Raw genomic sequence first — 18,417 nt, 5'->3', positions numbered from 1 at the left:
CTGACTTTCAATAATCCCTACAAAAGAATGGCCCTGACTAACAATAACCTATACCTTTCATGAACCACTTACTTCACAAAAATCTTTGTTACTGGAACTACTGCAATACAACGAGCGCCAATACTGCCAGCTAAATAAAAGATTCTAACTACTGAAGGCACTAACTACTGATAGGCATAGTTAGCAAATGTAAGATTTTGATAGAAAACAAACAAAGTTTTTACCTTAATAATGTTCAAAAGTCATCATATATATATATATATATATATATATATATATATATATATATATATATATATATCAGTTCATGATATCCAGTATTACAAATTTAGTCTTTCTGAGGGACACACGTCCAGATCGTCCGCTCTCAAAATTCTGCTATCTCACTCCCCACTTCCACCACTGCTCGCGGCTCACCTCCAAGTACGCGCTGTTCACATCCAACTGCCCAACACTAGAATAGCAAAAATTCCAGCAATGCAAACCAGCCAGAGACTGGACACAGCACAGTCAGTGATTTTCGTACAGAGCGCTACGTGGCGTTATCAACATAAAAACCTAAACAGCCTACTTACAACGGGAACGGACAGCAACCGTGGTACTATGGTTAAGACACTGACCATGTATAGAGTTCCGCCAGTGTCGTGATTCAGGAAAAAATCTAAAGCGAATACTGCAATGGTTCTTCCAACAGTGCCATAGGCGGTTTACAGAATTATTATTAACAAGCTGAGACCACCGTTCCTATTGACCTTGTTGTCGGTCGAATGTAAGGAAACAGAAAACAAATTAAGGAGCGCAGGCGTTTGTCGGTACGGGAACAGCGTATTTTAGGAACTAATACTATAGAGCCGCTAATGTCGCACGTAGTTTTCTCTTTATTTTGCACGTTTCATTCCATCAACCCGAGCGTTTTCAGAAATTACGTCATACATAAAAAAAATTATGTAGGAACAACAACTGTGCTGAGCAAAGACTTGTGATGCAAGGAAAACAGGTTGTTCGAAGCAAGGAGCGCAGGTTTAACGTTTCATCGACTTCAGCGTTTTCAGAATTCGAGCAGTAGTGCGGTTGGAGAAGGGAGACAGAAAGAAGCGGAAGTGGCTAGTTTCAGCTCGACATTCTCTGCAGTGATATGAGGAAACTACGGCTATCAGGCAAAACCACAAAATTATTAATGTGCGGTAATGTGATTTCGGGAATACGTTTGTCTAGCTAACATATTTAAGTGATTAACATTGCAAGATTACAGCGCGAGATAAGCTATTGCAAATTTGAAGTGCTGGTATATTAATAACCAGTGTCACCGCCTGAATGTTGAATGAAAGTACGCAGACGTGCATAAATTGTGTTGTACAGGTGCCGGATGTCAGTTTTTGGGATGGAGTTCCACGTCTGTTGCACTTGGTCTATCAATACAGGGAGGGTTAATGCTGTTTGTGGATGACGCTCTAGATGTCGTCCGATGACGTCACATATGTGCTCGACTGGAGACAGATCTGGTGATCGAGTAGGGCAAGCCAACATGTCGACACTCTGTACAGCATGTTGTGTTGCAACAGTAGTATGCGGGTGAGCGTTATCCTGCTGAAAAACACCCCCTGGAATGCTGTTCGTCAATGGCAGCTCGACAGAGCGAATCACCAAACTGACGCACAGTTTTGCAGTCAGGGTGCGTAGGATAACCATGAGAGTGCTCCTGCTGCCATACAAAATCTCACCTCAGAGCTTGACTCAAAGTGTGTCTAGCACGCAGACTGGTTGTAGGCCCTGGACCAGCCCCCTTATAACCAACACACACCCATCACTGACACCTAGGCTGAACCGGCTTTCATCAGAAAGCACAACGGACCTCCACCCTGCCTTCCATTGGGCTATCGCTTGACACCTCTGGAATCGCAAATGGCGGTAGTCTGGGACCAGTAGAATGCTCGCTACGGAGCATCTGGCTCAGAGCCGTCCTTGAAGTACCCGATTTGTAACAGTTCGTTGTGTCACTGTGGTGCCATCTGCTGCTCACATTTCTGCTGCAGATGCAGTGCGATGTGCCAGAGCCATACGCCGGAAACGGCGGTCTTCCCTCTGGTAGTGCCACGAGGGCGTCTGGAGCCCAGTCTTCTTGCGATCGTACATTTTCGTGACCATCGCTGTCAGCAATCATGTACAGTGGCTATATTTCTGCAAAGCCTTTTTCACTGTTGCCAAAGGAACAAATATGTTCTCAGGAACTAAAAGAAGATAATTTTATAAAAAATAATCATCTTCTTTACTAAATTAAAGGCAACGGCCTTGCCGCAGTGGATACACCGGTTCCCGTGAGATCACCGAAGTAAAGCGCTGTCGGGCGTGGTCGGCACTTGGATGGGTGACCATCCAGGCCGCCATGCGCTGTTGCCATTTTTCGGAGTGCACTCAGCCTCGTGATGCCAATTGAGGAGCTACTCGACCGAATAGTAGCGGCTCCGGTCAAGAATACCAACATAACAGCCGGGAGAGCGGTGTGCTGACCCCACGCCCCTCCTATCTGCATCCTGCACTGAGGATGACACGGCGGTCAGATGGTCCCGGTAGGCCACTCGTGGCCTGAAGACGGAGAGCTTTTTTACTAAATTAAAAATATTCACATATACGAGGGTAATCCCAAAAGTAAGGTCTCCTACATTTTTTATAAGTACATAGACCTGTTAATTTCTACAATGGCTTACATCAGTTTAAAGCTTGAACATTTAGCTATTTTTCGACATAATCACCATTTCTGTCCATGCATTTTTGTAGACGCCGTGGCAGTTTTTGTATTTTGTATGCCCATGTCATACCAGCTCGCCGCTATGCTGTTCAGAAAGTTATGAACCTCTTCTATCACTTCGTCGTCGGAGCTGAATCGCTGGGACCACAATTAACGCTGACAGGTACTGTGAGCTTCTGAAAAAACTCAAACGGGCAATTCAGAACCGGAGAAGAGGAATGTTGAGCAAGGGGTACACATTCTCCATACAACGCTCGCCCACACATCGCTCGGTAAACCGTTGCTCTCCTGCAACAGTTTCAGTGGAACATTATCACCCACCCACCCTATAGTCCTGACTTGACACCCAGTGACTATCACCTGTTCCTTAGGTTAAAAGAACATTTGGCCGGAAAGCGATTCAGCTCCGACGACGAGGTGAAAGAAAAGGTTGATAACTTTTTGAACAGCATGGCGGCAAGCTGGTGTAACATGGGCATACAAAAACTGCCACAGCGTCTACAAAAATGCATCGACAGAAATGGCGATTATGTCGAAAAATAGCTAAATGTTCAAGCTGTAAACTGATGTAAATCATTGTAGTAATAAACAGGTCTATGTACTTATAAAAAAATAGGAGACCTTACCTTTAGGATTATCCTCGTAGTTCTTACATTTATAACAAAAAAGTATATTTCATTTTTACATAGAGTGCAACTTTTAGATATACATCGTCAGTGGTTTTCATTAGGAAATGCACTCGTGGAGTCGTATTATCGATCAGTGCTTGTCTTATATCTTGTGTTCCAAGAGAAGTCGGAGCTCGCATAGGAAGATTGATGTTTTCGGTTTTTTCCGCGCACTGAGAGTGGAACGCTAGAGACTCTGAACGTGGTTCGATGAACCCTCTGCCAAGCACTTACATGTGAATTGCCGAGTGGTAATGTAGATCTAGAATTATTGGTACCTACCTAAATTTTAATGGTTTTATTATAATTTATTACATTAAATAATATTTATTAATTTATTTAGTAATTTACTATATTTTAAGCCAATTTCGAAATTTTTTCTGTGTCTTCATTGATGCCCATTTGTTGTAGTTATTTGAGAAAGAATATAGGACCAGTGCACGAGTCGAACAGTAAATTAACCGCATTTTTCTTGTTATGCACCACGTAGGATTTCATGAGTTGTACTTAACATATTCGGATTGCAGCGTTCCAAAGGGAACGGCGTTCCAAAGAAAACGAGCTTAGGGTACTACTTGCATACACGAAAAATTCTACATCTACTATTAAAATTAGATCAAACCTTTCAGAATGCCGCAGCAAAAGACTCAGATGCATCATGTGTTGCGTTTATCACACGCACATGTGATGATACGAAAATAACAAACACCTAGTGAAAAAGACACGTGGTGCGCTACGGCAGCATACAGCAAATTTCTCTTGTATTGCACCTGCAGGACGACACATAACCTACTTGTCTCATCGCTGACTGCCATAAACACATGACACTCAACGACATCGACCTTGTGACGAGGACGCCACTGAGGAAAAAGGTCGATGTAATTTTGTGCAGATTTAAATTTACGATATGCTAACACTATCTTTCAGTAGTTCTCCTTATCAATGTTTTCCACATATTCCTTTCCGATTCTGCGTAGAACCTCCTCATTCCTTACCTTATCAGTCCACCTAATTTTCAACATTCGTCTATAGCACCACATCTCAAATGCTTCGATTCTCTTCTGTTCCGGTTTTCCCACAGTCCATGTTTCACTACCATACAATGCTGTACTCAAGACGTACATCCTCAGAAATTTCTTCCTCAAATTAAGGCCGGTATTTGATATTAGTAGACTTCTCTTGGCCAGAAATGCCTTTTTTGCCATAGCGAGTCTGCTTTTGATGTCCTCCTTGCTCCGTCCGTCATTGGTTATTTTACTGCCTAGGTAGCAGAATTCCTTAACTTCATTGACTTCGTGACCATCAATGCTGATGTTAAGTTTCTCGCTGTTCTCATTTCTACTACTTCTCATTACCTTCGTCTTTCTCCGATTTGCTCTCAAACCATACTGTGTACTCATTAGACTGTTCATTCCGTTTAGCAGATCATTTAATTCTTCTTCACTTTCACTCAGGATAGCAATGTCATCAGCGAATCGCATCATTGATTTCCTTTCACCTTGTATTTTAATTCCACTCCTGAACCTTTCTTTTATTTCCATCATTGCTTCCTCGATGTACAGATTGAAGAGTAGGGGCGAAAGGCTACAGCCCTGTCTTACACCCTTCTTAATACGAGCACTTCGTTCTTGATCGTCCACTCTTATTATTCCCTCTTGGTTGTTGTACATATTGTATATGACCCGTCTCTCCCTATAGCTTACCCCTACTTTTTTCAGAATCTCGAACAGCTTGCACCATTTTATATTGTCGAACGCTTTTTCCAGGTCGACAAATCCTATGAAAGTGTCTTGATTTTTCTTTAGCCTTGCTTCCATTATTAGCCGTAACGTCAGAATTGCCTCTCTCGTCCCTTTACTTTTCCTAAAGCCAAACTGATCGTCACCTAGCGCATGCTCAATTTTCTTTTCCATTCTTCTGTATATTATTCTTGTAAGCAGCTTCGATGCACGAGCTGTTAAGCTGAGTGTGCTATATTTCTCGCACTTGTCAGCTCTTGCCGTCTTCGGAATTGTGTGGATGACGCTTTTCCGAAAGTCAGATGGTATGTCGCCAGACTCATGTATTCTACACACCAACGTGAATAGTCGTTTTGTTGCCACTTCCCCCAATGATTTTAGAAATTCTGATGGAATATTATCTATCCCTTCTGCCTTATTTGACCGTAAGTCCTCCAAAGCTCTTTTAAATTCCGATTCTAATACTGGATCCCCTATCTCTTCTAAATCGACTCCTGTTTCTTCTTCTATCACATCAGACAAATCTTCACCCTCATAGAGGCTTTCAATGTATTCTTTCCACCTATCTGCTCTCTCCTCTGCATTTAACAGTGGAATTCCCGTTGCACTCTTAATGTTACCACCGTTGCTTTTAATGTCACCAAAGGTTGTTTTGACTTTCCTGTATGCTGAGTCTGTCCTTCCGACAATCATATCTTTTTCGATGTCTTCACATTTTTCCTGCAGCCATTTCGTCTTAGCTTCCCTGCACTTCCTATTTATTTCATTCCTCAGCGACTTGTATTTCTGTATTCCTGATTTTCCCGGAACATGTTTGTACTTTCTCCTTTCATCAATCAACTGAAGTATTTCTTCTGTTACCCATGGTTTCTTCGCAGCTACCTTCTTTGTACCTATGTTTTCCTTCCGAACTTCTGTGATGGCCCTTTTTAGAGATGTCCATTCCTCTTCAACTGTACTGCCTACTGCGCTATTCCTTATTGCTGTATCTATAGCGTTAGAGAACTTCAAATGTATCTCGTCATTCCTTAGTACTTCCGTATCCCACTTCTTTGCGTATTGATTCTTCCTGCCTAATGTCTTGAACTTCAGCCTACTCTTCATCACTACTATATTGTGATCTGAGTCTATATCTGCTCCTGGGTACGCCTTACAATCCAGTATCTGATTTCGGAATCTCTGTCTGACCATGATGTAATCTAATTGAAATCTTCCCGTATCTCCCGGCCTTTTCCAAGTATACCTCCTCCTCTTGTGATTCTTGAACAGGGTATTCGCTATTACTAGCTGAAACTTGTTACAGAACTCAATTAGTCTTTCCCCTCTTTCATTCCTCGTCCCAAGCCCATATTCTCCTGTAACCTTTTCTTCCACTCCTTCCCCTACAACTGCATTCCAGTCGCCCATGACTATTAGATTTTCGTCCCCCTTTACATACTGCATTACCCTTTCAATATCCTCATACACTTTCTCTATCTGTTCATCTTCAGCTTGCGACGTCGGCATGTATATCTGAACTATCGTTGCCGGTGTTGGTCTGCTGTCGATTCTGATTAGAACAACCCGGTCACTGAACTGTTCACAGTAACACACCCTCTGCCCTACCTTCCTATTCATAACGAACCCTACTCCTGTTACACCATTTTCTGCTGCTGTTGATATTACCCGATACTCATCTGACCAGAAATCCTTGTCTTCCTTCCACTTCACTTCGCTGACCCCTACTATATCTAGATTGAGCCTTTGCATTTCCCTTTTCAGATTTTCTAGTTTCCCTAACACGTTCAAGCTTCTGACATTCCACGCCCTGACTCGTAGGACGTTATCCTTTCGTTGATTATTCAATCTTTTTCTCATATTAACCTCCCCCTTGGCAGTCCCCTCCCGGAGATCCGAATGGGGGACTATTCCGAAATCTTTTGCCAATGGAGAGATCATCATGACACTTCTTCAATTAAAGGCCACATGTCCTGTGGATACACTTTACGTGTCTTTAATGCAGTGGTTTCCATTGCCTTCTGCATGTCGTTGATCATTGCCGATTCTTTCGCCTTTAGGGGCAATTTCCCACCTCTAGGACAAGAGAGTGCCCTGAACCTCTATCCGCTCCTCCGCCCTCTTTGACATGGCCGTTGGCAGAATGAGGCTGACTTCTTATGCCGGAAGTCTTCGGCCGCCAATGCTGATTATTTATCAAAATTTAGGCAGTGGCGGGGATCGAACCCGGGACCGAAAACGTTTTGATTATGAATCAAAGACGCTACCCCTAGACCACGGGAGCTACTCGACCGAATAGTAGCGGCTTCGGTCAAGAATGTCATCTTACGACCGGGAGAGCGATTTGCTGACCCCACGCTACTCCTATCCGCATCCTCAACGGAGGATGACACGGCGGTCGGATGGTCCCGGTAGGCCACTCGTGGCCTGAAGACGTAGTGCTTTTTTTTCATAAGACAGAATAATGATTATCAAACGAAATTGTCTCACGGCCCACTACAGTCGATTCCCGAGCCCAACAGATCATGCCAAGGAATTGTTTCTCGCCTTGTAGAGGGACGTCCTCGCGCCAGCAGCAGAAAGGACACGGTTTTACAGGTAATTGAGGACCGGACAGCACGCATGGCCGCAGAGTGTGGTTTCCGGCATTGTCTCGAGAACGCGTGCCGATCGGCGAGACCTTGGCGAGGTGAGTGGCGGTCTTTCTAGGGCATTCCCTGTGCTGGGTAGGAGGTACGCCCTCTAATACAAAGGACGCATGCCGTATGTGTCCGTCCGGATGCACGCTCCAGGGCGCGCCAGCTCGCGGAAGCGGTAAACCCGCTGCCGCCATACATCAACCTCCGCGTCTCTACATCTCAGAAGCGGCTGCATTGAATCATCTGAATTCAAGGACGGCCTCCACCATTCAGCTCTGGATCACGCGGAAAGTACTACGGATATTAATTTTTATTCTTACGCTGTAGTTAGATGTTTATTTAGGAAAGAACAACATTTCGTTCGTGACGTACACGTTTCTGATGGTTAAAATTCCTTTTAGAATGGGTTATCGTGCGACAAAATCACATAAAAATTTTAAAAGGAAAATGTCGATATCTCCCGTCATCAGCCATTTCTACAGACCCTAAGGATATTCAGTAGTTCACTCAGAAGCAAACTGAGGAAGTTTGGCAATGAATAGCATGCTTGTCGAACATCCGATTCACTATCGAGGCAGAGAAGAAAGCAGTCATTTTTAGACGTTTTGGTTGAACGAAAGTCGGATGAGGGGTTCGACTACTCTCTGTAGTTGACACGCAATGATTTACACAGGGGTGCACAAAAAGTATAGGAACTCCACAAACACAGCAAATTATCACGCCTAATACGGTGTACGAAAACAGTTGGCATTCAACACAGCTCCCAGTCATTTCGGAGAGGGTAAATACAGGTCATATGTGGTTTCAAGGGAATCACATTGTAAGACGGCTATTTTTTGATGTTATTGGATGTGTTAATATTTATAAAAGATAATGATGTATTTGAAGAATTGTGATCAGAGAAACAGTTCTTAGGCAACAGTATCTGTGTCTGCGATAGCAGCACTGTGGAGCCGTAGAATCTTTGACAGTCAGTAGTGGATAGATGCGGTGTGTAGCAGGCGGGGTTTCGCGGAGTGTACAGTATAATGTATGAACGCACTTTTGTAACTATGTGATTGGCAGATTTATTACGAGGAGGAATGATGATGTTTGGTTTGTGGGGGCGCTGGAATGATCAGGACAATAATAAAACGGTGAGGACATCACAAACACCCAGTCCCCGAGCAGAAAAATTCCCCAACCCGTCCGTGAATCGACCTCGGGTCCCCGTGATACATAGGTAGCATCGCTAGGGCATAATGCGAAGAGGAATGATAAGTCAGAACAATGGCTTCACAGCATACAGATATAAAAAAGGCTTTGAAATTAAGAACAAGTTGTTGTTAGATGAGATAAAAAGTTTATTTTTATTTTTGTAGACGTATAGTTGGCCAATTTCACCTTCGTCACATCGTGTTTTTGAACATTATTCTGTTGAGTGATCTGCTAAGTTAATTTACTTTACGATGTAAGTTATGAGATTAAATGAATTTTCATAATAGAGACTATAATCGTTTTTTTTAAAATACCCTACTGGCCATTAAAATTGCTACACCACGAAGATGTACTACAGACGCGAAATTTAACCGACAGGAAAAAGATGCTGTGATATGCAAATGATAAGCTTTTCAGAATATTCACACAAGGGTGGCGCCGGTTACGACACCTACAACGTGCTGACATGAGGAAAGTTTCCAACCGATTTCTCATACACCAGCAGCAGTTGACCGGCGTTGCCTGGTGAAACGTTGTTGTGATGCATCGTGTAAGGATCCCTGAGTCAACAGATGGGGACGTTTGCAAGACAACAACCATCTGCATGAACAGTTCGACGACGTTTGCAGCAGCATGGGCTATCAGCTCGGAAACCGTGGCTGCGGTTACCCTTGACGCTGCATCACAGACAGGAGCGCCTGCGATGGTGTACTCAACGGCGAACCTGGGTGCACGAATGGCAAAACGTCATTTTTTCGGATGAATTCAGGTTCTGTTTACAGCATCAGGAGCATCAGGATGGTGGCATCCGTGTTTGGCGACATCGTGGTGAACGGTCTCTGGAAGCGTGTATTCGTCATCGCCATACTGGCGTATCACCCGGCGCGATGGTATGGGGTGCCATTGGTTACACGTCTCGCTCACCTCTTGTTCGCATTGACGGCACTTTGAACAGTGGACGTTACATTTCAGATGTGTTACGACCCGTGGCTCTACCCTTCATTCGATTCCTGCGAAACCCTACATTTCAGTAGAATAATGCACGACCGCATGTTGCAGGTCCTGTACGGGCCTTTCTGGATACAGAAAATGTTCGACTGCTGCCCTGGCCAGCACATTTTCGAGATCTCTCACCAACTGAAAACGTCTGGTCAATGGTGGCCGAGCAACTGGCTCGTCACAATATGCCAGTCACTACTCTTGATGAACTGTGGTATCGTGTTGAAGCTGCATGGGCAGCTGTACCTGTACACGCCATCCAAGTGTAAGTTACTTCCTAACTGAAACTACAGTCATGTGTTTCATTGGCAGACTATAAACCGACAGTCCCTGGAACAACTCTATTTAGTTTTCAGTAAAATCTTTTTAGCTGTTATGGAGTCTTGCGGTGTTGCTGTTTCTCCCAGTACTTAATTTTGCAGGTGAGATTGATAATACGTGATTGTTTCCCTGGAACAAATATAGTTAGCTTTCAGCAGTATTTTTTTTAGCTGTTGCGGAGTCTTGCTGTTTCCACCAGTACTTCATTTTGCAGGTGAGATTCGTAATACGTGATGCCGTCTGTCATACGACCACACCGCCGGCTGAGAAATCGATCCGCCGGATGCGATTCTCTCGATAGACGGAACAGAAGAGCGGCTGTGTCAGCCAAAGAGTACACAGCCAGTCGCAGAACTTATACTTGCCGCGAGGCGCCGCTGGGCCACTTCATGTGTAGCAGGAGAGTAGTGCAGTTGCGCCAGTCTGCAGTTCGTAGCTGCACTCAGTGGTCAGCCAGCGCCGATGTTAGTCATCGTCTGCAGCTCTTTCAAAATTGGATTTATATACCACCTGAAGTACACACACATATATTTGACACCTCAAAACAAACACCTCCAAATGGTTTAAACGATTATTCTGTAATAATGTTGTTACACTGTATATTCTTTGCACTTTGCGATTATGTCTTCTCTTCTGCTGTACGAACCTTGCACCCAGCTGATTCCAGACGCCATATTTGTTTACAAATGTGGCAGTATACATGTGAAGTGTTACGACAGAAAAAGGAACCTGTGACCACTGGAGGTACTCTAGTTTACTTATTAAAGTTTACCATTAAATATCAGTTTAATTTTTTGTCAAAAGTTATCCAAACCATATTCTGAAATAGTGTCTTGTTTCTCCACTAGGCAGTGCCACAAGTTCCTCCAAATGTCGTAACACAACATTCACACATATGTAATACTAACTAATGTAAATCCACCCGATGATGGAGGTTTAAATCTTCGAAACGCGTCGTGGAAAAAATAAAACGGTGACTGGTAACAGTAAACTTGTTGTTTCATTTAACCTCCTCATTAGTTACGAGATCTACCAATCTAATCTTCAGCATTCTTCTGTAGCACTACATTTCGAAAGCTTCTATTCTCTTCTTTTCTAAACTATTTATCGTCCATGTTTCACTTCCATACATGGCTACACTCCATACAAACACTTTCAGAAACGACTTCCTGACACTTAAATCTATACTCGATGTTAACAAATTTCTCTTCTTCAGAAACGCTTTCCTTGCCATTGCCAGTCTACATTTTATATCCTCTCTACTTCGACCATCATCAGTTATTTTGCTCCCCTAATAGCAAAACTCCTTTACTACTTTGTCTCATTTCCTAATCTAATTCCCTCAGCATTAAAAAATTGCTCTGAGCACTATGGGACTTAACATCTATGGTAATCAGTCCCATAGAACTACTCAACTAACCTAAGGACAGCACGCAACACCCAGTCATCACGAGGCAGAGAAAATCCCTGACCCCGCCGGGAACCGAACCCGGGAACCCGGGCGCGGGAAGCGAGAACGCTACCGCACGACCACGAGCTGCGGACCCCTCAGCGTCACCTGACTTAATTCGACTACATTCCATTATCCTAATTTTGTTTTTGCTGATGTTCATCTTATATCCTCCTTTCAAGACGCTGTCCATTCCGTTCAGCTGTTCTTCCAAGTCCTTTGCTGTCTCTGACATAATGTAGCCACGATGTGCTGAACTAAACGCTTCACGCCACAAACTTCACAGAGTGGTGGATCCTCTCGCTGGAGGAGGAAGCCGTGTGTGAAAGGGCTATACCCGATGGGCAGCCTGGTAAACGGAGCCTCCTTTCTGCGGTGAGGCGGACATGAAGTGAGCCAAGCCTTCGTGGTCGATTTGAGCGACCACAGTTTGTTGTCTGACACTTGCAACCATTCAGTCTCCCACTGACGCATGATACGTCTCTCAGAAAATGAGATGATGGCTTGCAACGGTATGGGACATTGGTGAACAGTGCCATCCCAACATGTTTCCTTGGCGGCTTTGTTAGTCATATCGTTGCCGTTTATCCCAATGTGGGCAGGTACCCAACAAAAGATCACCCCCTTGTCACGGTGTTGGAGCCGCTATAAGGATGAGCATCAACTATTAGCCCATTATGCGCCCACAACTACACAGACTGTCACTTGCAACGTACTGAGGACATTGCACAGGTGCCGTTCGTGGTCTTATACAACAGCGCCACCTGCAGACTTGGGCAGCACCTGCATTTATATTCAAGCATGCATAGCTCGCGGTGTTTCGATGTCTGTATCCAACCCCTGTTTCTCAGTGCGCAGAATTTCCACCACCCTGTCCAGAAGAGAGTTGCTTTAAAGTTTGTAACAATAATTAATCATCTGAACCAAGCATTCCGATTGCATGGCTATGGCTCTCGACATATAAAATTATCTCTTTACAAGAAACGAAAACACGAAGTTGTTGAACAATCAAGTCACTATCTATCGATTGGGCTTGTTCCTTTCCGCAATGGTCCCTGGAGTAAAAGGCATAAATATTGTACTGCAAACGTCCAGGAAGATAGAGGATACGCCGGCAATTGTGGCCGAGCGGATCTAGGCGCTTCAGTCTGGAACCGAGCGACCGCTACGGTCGTAGGCTCGAATCCTGCCTCGGGCATGGATGTGTGTGATGTCCTTAGGTTAGTTAGCTTTAAGTAGTTCTACGTTCTAGGGGACTGATGACCTCAGATGTTAAGTCCCATAGTGCTCAGAGCCACTTGAACCATAGAGGATACGCAGCATTGTGTTAAAGACATTTTCGATCAGGGTTTCCAGGATTTATACACTACTGGCCATTAAAACTGCTACATCACGAAGATGACGTGCTACAGACGCGAAATTTAACCGACAGGAAGAAGATGCTGTGACATGCAAATGATTAACTTTTCAGAGCATTCACACAAGGCTGGCGCCGGTGGCGACACCTACAACGTGCTAACATGAGAAAAGTTTCCAATCGATTTCTCATACACAAACGGCAGTTGAACGGCGTTTCCTGGTGAAACGTTGTTGTGATGCCTCGTCTAAGCAGGAGAAACGCTTACCATTACGTTTACGGCTTTGATAAAGGTCGGGTTGTAGCCTATCGCGGTTGCGGTTTATCGTATCGCGACATTGCTGCTCGCGTTGGTCGAGATCCAATGACTGTTAGCAGAATATGGAATCGGTGGGTTCAGGAGGGTAATACGGAACTGCGTGCTGGATCCCAACGGCCTCGTATCACTAGCAGTCGAGATGAAAGGCATCTTATCCGTATGGCTGCTACGGATCGTGCAGCCACGTCTCAAACCCTGAGTCAACAGATGGGGACGTTTGAAAGACAACAACCATCAGCACGAACATTCGACGACGTTTGCAGCAGCATGGGCTATCAGCTCGGAGACCATGGCTGCGGTTACCCTTGACGCTGCATCACAGACAGGAGCGCGAGTGATGGTGTTCTCAACGACGAACCTGGGTGCACGAATGGCAAAACGTCATTTTTTGGGATGAATCCAGGTTCTGTTTACAGCGTCATGATGGTCGCATCCGCGTTTGCCGACATCGCGGTGAACGCACATTGGAAGCGTGTATCCGTCATCGCCATACTGGCGTATCACCCGGCGTGATGGTATGGGGTGCCATTAGTTACACGTCTCGGTCACCTCTTGTTCGCATTGACCGCACTTTGAACAGTGAACGTTACATTTCAGGTTTGTTACGACCAGTAGCTCTACCCTTCATTCGATTCCTGCGAAACCCTACATTTCAGCAGGATAATGCACGACCGCATGTTGCAGGTCCTGTACGGGTCTTTCTGGATATAGAAAATTTTCGACTGCTGCCCTGGCGAGATCTCTCACCAATTGAAAACGTCTGGTCAATGGTAGCCGAGCAACTGGCTCGTCAGAATGCGCCAGTCACTACTCTTGATGAACTGTGGTATCGTGTTGAAGATGCATGGGCAGCTGTACCTGTACACACCATCCAAGCTCTGTTTGACTCAATGCTCAGTCGTACCAAGGCCGTTATTACGGCCAGTGGTGGTTGTTCTGGGAACTGATTTCTCAGGATCTATGCACCCAAATTGCGTGAAAATGTAATCACTTGTCAGTTCTAGTATAATATATTTGTCCAATGAATACCCATTTATCATCTGCATTTCTTCTTGGTGTAGCAATTTTAATGGCCAGTAGTCTAAGGTTTCTTACGAGGGCAGAAGCAAGTATACAGGTCAGTCTATCCGTCTCGTTACAGATCTGTTTGCAGAGCACCAAATGTTTGATGAAACTAAAATCTTGCCCCACGCTTCTATATACTGGGTTTCTGTTATTGAAAAAGCGATAGAAATTAGTATGTGTGAGAAGAACTTGAACCATAGTCTTAGTGGTGCATGGAGGCGAGCTCTCGACGATGAGAAGACACATGGAAATGATCTGAATCGTTTAGTTCCTAAGAGAGCCGTCAGTGCAAAGATGGACAATCTCTGGCAGTTTGACGTAATGATGAAGTACACCGATCAGTCGCAAGCCGTCAACGGACTGCAAATGGTTACCACAACACTTTTAACACAGTCACTTGTTCCTAACGAGGAAGATGGAGGACTACGTCAAAACTTAGAAATTATGGCCAGATCTGACGCGGGAAGTAAACCGAGAATGTTTTAAACTAGGATGTAGTCGAGAGAAATTTCACTTTGTTAGGACATGGACCTTGATGTTTTTTTGACAAATCGTCTTGTCATCATCTTGGAGGCTACTCATATAGTATGAGTAAGTGCTGCGATAATTTGACGGTGATACTGTATGTTATTAGACATCTTAATGATTGTTTTTTAACGAAGTCCTGCATATGACTCAGAACATAAGGCAACTACAGCTGAGCAAAGGTAAATTAGGGAGTGTCAGATATGAACGACAATTATCGAAAGTGGGACAGCCCTGAGCCGTGGAGAACGTATCCGTAGATGCATATCTCCTGTTTTCGCTCGAGAACTTCGGCGGAGGCCTGTTTCTCTTCCGATTTTCTGAGAATATTAACAATGGTCAGTAACCACTGCTAATGTCAGATTAACACCTTATTTATTTTTCAGTGCTGCTGAGTCATAAATTTTTTTTTTTTTTTTATAGTTGAGACATTATTCGCGTTGAGACCGGTGTGTTTCCCGTTGTCGCAGGCATAAGCGGGCTGCGTGGGCGTGTCGAGCGGCGACCTTGTAAGGATTGGCGCAAATGCAGCGCAACTGAGGTCATTGTTGCGACACGGTAAGGGGCGAGCCGACGAAATGTACGATTTAGGCGAGGCACGGAAAGCGACCCGAGCGTGAAGGGCGTAACCGCGGCTCAGTCAGAGCTGATGCAACGTCCGAAGGCAGCGCGAGCACTCCCGAGTAGGGAACTTTGGCGCCCTTGAAGAACTACTCCGTAGTTTTAGTTGTGGCAGGACTGTAGGTAGGACACGCCCTCTTCTTCGGCCTCAGAAGGTTGTGGCGGGAAAAGGGAAGCAAGGGGGGGGGGGGGGGTGATGGCCGAAGCCTTCCCGTGAAGGGTATGATCTACCCCTCCTCTCTCCCCTCCCCCCCTCCCGCACGCACCAGCACCCGCCCTCCATCGCCGTCCAAGAGTACTGCTGTCAATTAAAGTGGGGCACGTAGTTTGTGTTTGATACCGAGGACTTGTCAAGACGAAACTGTCATGCATTGGCGATGAGCATTTGAAAGTACGGGTGAGCACAAAGTCTTGCCCCGATTACAACAATTCCGGAATAACGGTTGGACATAATAATTTACATTTGATGCCGTTACATAGGTTAGTGTTACTACTACTACTACTACTACTACTATTACTACTACTACGTGATTAGGCGCAGTGGACCGCACGCATCTACAAGTTTCCTCCTCCACTGTATTCTGTCCATTGCTGTCACCCGCCATCCGCTCACATCTATTGACACTTGGTTTAAATCTTCATGGAGTCCATCCCTCCAACGCTTCTTGGGTCTCCCTGGCGGTATCTTTCGTGTAGGTGTGAAATCCAGGAGCTTCCGAGGCCATCTGTTATCCTCCATCCGGGCCACATGGCCGGCCCACTGCATTCGTTTGGCTTTGACAGTTCCTGCTATGTTGGGCTGCTGGTATAGTTCCTCAAGCTCTTGGTTGTATCTGATCCTCCATTCCCCTGCATCTGTATCCAGAACCGGACCGAAGATCTTCCGAAGCACTTTTCTCTCAAAAACAAGGAGCTTATGGAAGTCCTGTTTCCGGATACTCCATGTCTCACAGCTATATAGAATAACAGGCTGGATCTGGGTTTTGTACAGTCGAATCTTGAACTGTCTGGAGAGATATCTGGACCGAAGCAGTTGTGCTAGGCTGTGGTGCTTATATTCTGGCTTTGATCTCTGCTTCAAATGACGAGTTCTCACTGAAAAGTGCCCCTAGGTATTTGAATTCTTGCACTCTCTTGTAGGACTGGTCCCCAACCTGCAGTGATGGTAGAGATCAGCTGACCACGACCATGCGTCATAAGGAGGTATTCTGTCTTGGCTTCGTTTATGTTTAGCCCAAATTTGCTGGCAGCTTCCTTTAGTGCTTTGGTCATTTGCTCCAACTCCTCTTCCGACCTAGAGAGTAAACAGATGTCGTCTGCATAGGCTAAGTATGCCAGTCTCTTTCCTTCGATTTCAATCCCTTCGTTCTCTTGGAAGGTCTCGCGTACGATCTTCTCGAGGGCAAAGTTGAACAGGATAGGGGACAACCCATCTCCTTGCCTGAATCCTGTCACAATTTCAAACTCCTCAGTTACGCGATTTCCCAACTTCACCTTTGCACGTGTTTCGTTCAGACAGATCTTTATCAGATTGATGAGTTTCTCTGCTATGCCAAACTCCCTTAAACAGTTGAGCAGGCTCTTGCGATGTATGCAATCATAGGCCTTCTTAAAATCAACGAACAAAATATGCAAATCTTTACCATATTCACCCAGTTTCTCAGTGACCTGCCGGAGACTGAAGATGTGATCTACTGTTGACCGTCCTGGCCGGAAACCTCTCTGGTACTCCCCAATCACCGATTCTGCCACTGGCTGAATTCTATGTATGAGGCAATTGGACAGGATCTTGTAGCAGACGTTAAGCAGGGCGATTCCTCGATAGTTGTCACTTTTCAGTTTGTCGCCCTTCTTATGTATTGGACAAATCAGAGCTGTTTTCCATTCTCCTGGTAATTCTTCTTTAGTTACTTCTTTAGTTTGGTGTTACTAGTTTTTAAGACCTCTTACGTTGGTAAACCTCAACGTGTGCTCCCTTGGTAGTCGGAGAATGTCGACGCGGTATTCCAGTTCCTGTCAGGTGTTTCGTAACATGCGTTCTGTCACAGTACCCACAGCAGCTTCTATCCTAGCCTTCAGTTCGTCGACGTCAGCGACTGGTGTGACGAAGACTCTGTTCTCGATATAGCCCCAGAAAAAAGGTCAAGGGGCGTAATGTCTGGAGAGCGGGGTGGCCAGGTTGTTGGACCTTTCCTTCCAATCCACCGATCCGGAAGTGTTTCATCCAGGAAATTACGCTCTATCAAAGGCCTGTGGAGGAGGTGGGGGGGGGGGGGGGGGGGATGTGTGCTCCATCTTGCTGGAAAATTATCCATGGTTGATATTCTTCTAACTGTGGGGCAATGAACTATAGCAATACGTCTAAGTAAATGTTAGTGGTAATGGATTTTTTCCACGAATAAAAACGGTCCAAAAACCTTGTTATGCGTGAGGCCGCACCAAACATTCACATTTTTCGCTGTCTCGCTGTAACTGTACAGTAGCACGTGGAGACTCTGAACCCCATATACGGACATTACGCCTATTTACCATTCCACTGACATGAAAGGTGGATTCATCGGTAAAGCATATGCGATTTAAGTAATCGTTATCATCAGCAATCTTGTTGAAAATCTCAGTTGCAAATTCGGCACGTGTCATCAAACCATTCGGTTGCAAGGTTTGCATGATTGCACTTTTTAAGTATGAAACCTAAGCCTTTCAAGAAGAATCTTCACCACACCCGCTTGCGGTATTTGAAGTTCACTTGATGCTTGACGAGTTGATTTAAATGG

At 44.9% G+C, this 18,417-nt stretch overlaps 1 protein-coding gene and 1 pseudogene across 2 annotated transcripts in view; one reads left to right on the top strand and one right to left on the bottom strand.

Moving 5' to 3' along the window:
* The window catches only part of LOC124606926 (arylsulfatase J-like), a 267,098-nt gene that overhangs the window by 234,536 nt on the left and 14,145 nt on the right, over nucleotides 1–18,417 (bottom strand). The gene's annotated exons all lie outside the window — the stretch shown is intronic.
* LOC124608023 lies at nucleotides 2,280–2,397 on the top strand (annotated as a pseudogene).

This window comes from Schistocerca americana, chromosome 3 (assembly GCF_021461395.2).
Source record: "Schistocerca americana isolate TAMUIC-IGC-003095 chromosome 3, iqSchAmer2.1, whole genome shotgun sequence".
In the NCBI taxonomy this organism is placed as follows: Eukaryota; Metazoa; Arthropoda; class Insecta; order Orthoptera; family Acrididae; genus Schistocerca; species Schistocerca americana.
This window is presented reverse-complemented; position numbering and strand designations above follow the sequence as displayed.